Here is a 4714-nt window from a genome sequence, read left to right as displayed (position 1 = left end):
CAGGCACTGGGGGCTGCCACGGCTCTGTGCCAGGGTCTGTGGTGGGCAGGAGTGGGGAGCCTGGTGTCCAGGCACAGGGCAGGGCTGCACAGGGCACCCCCAGCACAGCAGCCACAGCTGGGTGACACCACTGCCCAGTGACCTGCAGCTCCCAGCACCAGCAGGAACCAGATCCATTCAGCCTGGTCGTGGCACAGCTTGGCACACCATGGCACAGCATGGCCAGTCGCCTTGCACTCACATGTGTGTGCAACCACACTCTGCCTGCTTCACCCTCCCCCCTCCAATCCCAACTCCACCACTGATTCCATGCTCGCCAGGGAGGGCACAGCCACCCCAGAGGTGCTGAGCATGCCACGGGGCTGTCAGGAAGAGCCAGTGGTGTCCAACGGAGAGGTCCCTGCTCCCCAAATCCCATAAAAACCCACTTGGTCCCTACTGCAATGCCCAGACAGCACCCACAACCTGCCCCTCAGATCTCCGGGGGTGATGTCCCCCCAGCACAGCCCTGAGGTGGGCCAAGGGTGGGTCCCCAAGTCCCCCAGTTCCCAGGCCACCCCAGTGCCAGGAGTAACAGTGGCTGTGGGAGCTGCTGCCTCCCTTCAAGCCCACCCTCCAGCCTCCCACCCCAGCTCCTCACCTTCCCCGTGAAGCTGGGCACAGGTGAGTGCACCTAGGCAAAGTGCGAGGGTGCCAGCACCCAGGAGACCTTTGTCCCCTTGTGTCCCAGCCTATGTTCACCATATAAGGGCAGGAACAGCCCAGAGTCAAGGTCTCCCAGTCTTCTAAGGCTTCCCAGCACCTGAAGAGCCCCGTTACTCTTGAGACAATTGTCCCCTCTGGTGCTATTGCAGCACAGGGCAATCCCAGGCATCCTGCCCAGGGTTCTTCTGCACCCAAGGTGGTACCTGTGTCCCTTCCCAGTCCTGCTCCCCTCTTGGCCCTGGGCACTGATCCCATGGTGATTGGGTCACTTTTGATGCCTGCCACTCACCAAGAGGTTATCCAAAGTGCTAGCAATGGGCTGAACCAGGCAGGGGGAGGTTAGAGTCAGCCACAAACCTGGAGGTGCCCTGATATGACAGGGATTGGCTCTGCCACTGCTCTCCACTCCCCAGTCCCCAAAATGCTTCGAGCTGTGGAGCACAAAGCCTGTGGTAATGGGGTTTTTTCTGGTGCCTACTGCCCACTCCTCTCCCCCCACCAAAGAAAAAAAAGGTTGTCCAAAGTGATAGCAACAGGCTGATGCCACAGGGCTTGGCTGCTCTGCTGCCCTCCTCTCCCCTCATCCCGTGGCAATGGGGTTTCTGCTGCCACCAGCTCAGAGGCACAAGCAACACAGCATCACTTGCCTAGGGAATCCGCTTCCCACCCCACATGTCCTTGTGTTCCACTTCCTACCTGGCACATCACTCCCCTGCCTGAGGGACTTGCCCCAACCTGTGCCACTCCCAGCTGGAGGCCAGATCCCTGCCCACTCCCCAATGGGTTTTGCCTCCCAGAACTGGGGGGCTCTGCAGCCCCAGTCTGGGGGATGGGAAGAGGGCACAGGGAAGGGGCATGGGGCAGGGAACAGGGTGGTGGCACAGCTAAGCCCTCTGCCCTGTCCAGTGCCTTTAAATCCCAGACCCAAGGGGCGGTACCTGACAATGCCCTTGGTGTTGGCAGACAAACAAGGGGACTGGACTGGCTCCCAGCCCCTGAAGCCCTGAGGGTGGTTTTGGGGGACTACCAGGGGAGTGCATAAAGCTGAGGAGGGCAGGGGGATTCTCAGCAGCAGGCAGGCCCCTGGGCTCACTGTCCTACTCTTATCTCTTCCCCAGCCCTGCAACCTTATCTTGACCATCTGGCTGAGCCAGCAGCTCTGGATACCAGGGCCACTGGCATCCCAAACCCCAGCTGTCACCCCAGCGTCAGGCCTGGGCTGCAGTGAGCCCCAAATCACGTCTGCCCCCTCCCCAAGGATCTCTTAAGTGATGGCAATAGGCTGAACTAGGCCAGGGGGGGTCGTCAGCCACAAACAGGGGTGCCCTGATGCCACAGGGATAGGCTCTGTTGCTGCCCTCCACACCCCTGACCCCCAAACCTCCGCACCATGCTATCCAGCTCCCACCCCCTGCACCCCACAAGTGTCCCTCGTGGGACCCTTACCTGGGTGCAGAGCTCCTGGTGGAGTGCGGGGCTGAGTTTTGGGTGGGATGTGGCTCCCAAGTGGCCGCTCTTCTCGGTGGCTGCGTCCCAGGGCTGAGCCTGCCCGTGTGGCACTGGGGTGGGGAACCCTCCGTGGGTCCCAGAGGGCTCGCCCCTTCCCTGGGCCCCCCGGCTGGACACACTGCTGAGCCACTAATGAACTCAGTAATTAGTGCAGTCTTCAGGGAGGACAGAAGCTTCATTAATGAGGGAAGGCACAGGGCCAATGAGGGCACAGGGTGGGGGCAGCTAAGAGGATGCCCCCCAGCACCCCATTGCCTGCACGGTGGCTGCTGTGGGGGGATCATAAGTCCCCCTCCAGTGATCAGTCAGGAGAGGGGTCCCAACACCTTATTTGAAGGAAAATGAGGAAGGGGGAGCACCTGTGACATCTTTCCCTGCCCCGAAGCCTGGGCACACAGTCCACACAGTATATTCATGCCACCATCGTTAAGGGCAGGATACAAACCCCATGGCATCAGGATCCTTCTCCCAGGAAGAGAGGGAAGGGGTTAGGTTAGGGAGTGCTAGGGCAGGGGGCCTGGATTGTGGGAGTGCCCCCTTGGTACACAGAAAGGGGTGACCCCCCCAGCCTTGCATCCCAAGGGTGCTCCCCCAACACTCACCTGCAGCAGCACCACCCCTTCCCAGGGGAATTTAGAGACTCCTGCAGGATCTCTGCCCCCACACTGTGTGCACCCACTAGTGACAGGCACGTGGCCATGCATGCACCCACTCACACACACACAGGACTCCCCTTTCTAAGATGGTTTGACAGCTTTAATCACATGAAGGCACTTGGATCTGGTCCCCCAGCCCTCCCTAGCCCCACTAATGCCACCACTGCCCCCAACCAGAGCCCCCAAGGGTGCCCAGCATGGGGGCTGTGCTCCTCAGGTGCTGCAGCACCTATGGGTGCTTGCTAGGCAGTGGCTCTGCTGGTGTCATTTGACTTGTCTAATATAAAGTGCTGAGTTCAATGCTCCTGGAGGGGCAAGATCAGGCTAAGGGCAGTCAGAGACCTGGGGGATGGGTGTGCCACAGCATCCCCCATCCATCCTCCCCCCTGCCATGGGGCAGGAGGTGAAGGCAGGGGTGCAGGCAGGGCGGGGGGAGCCCTGCCCCTGGCACCCAGCACTGGGAAAAGGGCAATGCCAACAGGAGCCGGCCAGACAGCACCAGAGAGCTAAAACCCCTCGTGTCCCTCCCACCCCTCCCTGCCTCCAAACACTGCCCTCCCCTTCCCTGGCACGGCAGTAAAAAGGCACCCATGATTTTTTTGGGAAACCGTTGCTTCTCCCCCTAAAAATATATGAAATATTGTCCATCTTGTGACACTAAAAAAGGCCTGGCTGAGCTCAGTTCCTCCCCCACCCTCCCAACCCCTCCCTGAGAGCCCCCAGCCCCTCAAGGCTGGGGGACACCCTGGCACAGCCCAACCCCACGGGGGTCAGGGTAACCCGAGGCTGCAGGGAGGGGGGGGTTGGCAGTGTCCCCTGCCCCAGCTGGGGGGCTGGGGTAAGAGCGGGCACACTAAGGCTGGTATGGAGGTCCCTCCCCAATTGGAGTCACAGCCTTTGGTGAAGCTGCAGTTGGCTGGGGAGGGGTTGCATGCTCCTCCTCCTCCCCCACGAGGGAGGAGACCTCCCGTTGGTGACTGGAGTCGTTTCCACTGACACAGTGGAGTGGGGAGAGACCACCATACCCATCCCCTCCATGGGAAGAAACTGAGGTTGGAGGAGGTGAGTTAAGAGCCCCCCCCCCAAGTAGACTCCTTGCAGGGCTGAGAGGGACCGAGAAAGTGGTGTCCCAAGGCACCGGAGGGGCGGGGGGGCATTTGTGGCCAGCCCGAGGTTTAGCTGCCCCCCAGAACACAACCCCCCAGGCAGGGGGCAGAAGAAGGCACAAGGAAGGGGCAGGGACATGCCCCCTCCCCGGTGATAAGCTGCACCAAGGGCAAAATTAAGGGTATGGTGGCAGCCCCATCCAAGGGAAGTAAGACCCTCCCTGTCTTTTTGGGGTGGTAAAGGGTTAACTTTTCTTGTGCCCCCCCCTACAGTTAGGATCGAGGGCCACCAGCCCCCCTAGCAGGCAGAGCCTGAATGGGGGGGGTCCAGTCCCCCCTCAAAGGCAGTGGAAAGCAGCAGCTGCTGACCCCCCTTCCCCACTCGGGGAGACATAGAGGGGAAAAGGACCTGAGAACCGTTTTGGGGATGGAGAACGTAGGCTGGGAGAGGTGTGGGACAGTGGATGGAGGACAGGACCCCCCGAACAGGTCCCCAGCACTGCAGGGCAGTGGGTCACCCACAGCCCCCCCCTCCTCTGCAGACAGGGAACACCCAGCTCCCCGGCAGGAGGACACCCACATCTCCCACCACCAGCAGGCAGGGAGAACACGCACACCCACCGGGGCTGGGGAGGACAACGAGGGGGGTACGCTAGGACCCTCTGTAAAAATAAGGCACCCAGCTGCCACGGCAGTGTGTCCCCCCCCGGTAGCAACCAGCGTGGTGGGGGGAGGCCA

This window comes from Chaetura pelagica, unplaced genomic scaffold (assembly GCF_000747805.2).
Source record: "Chaetura pelagica isolate M959 unplaced genomic scaffold, ChaPel_1.0 scaffold3, whole genome shotgun sequence".
Lineage (NCBI taxonomy): Eukaryota > Metazoa > Chordata > Aves > Apodiformes > Apodidae > Chaetura > Chaetura pelagica.
This window is presented reverse-complemented; position numbering follows the sequence as displayed.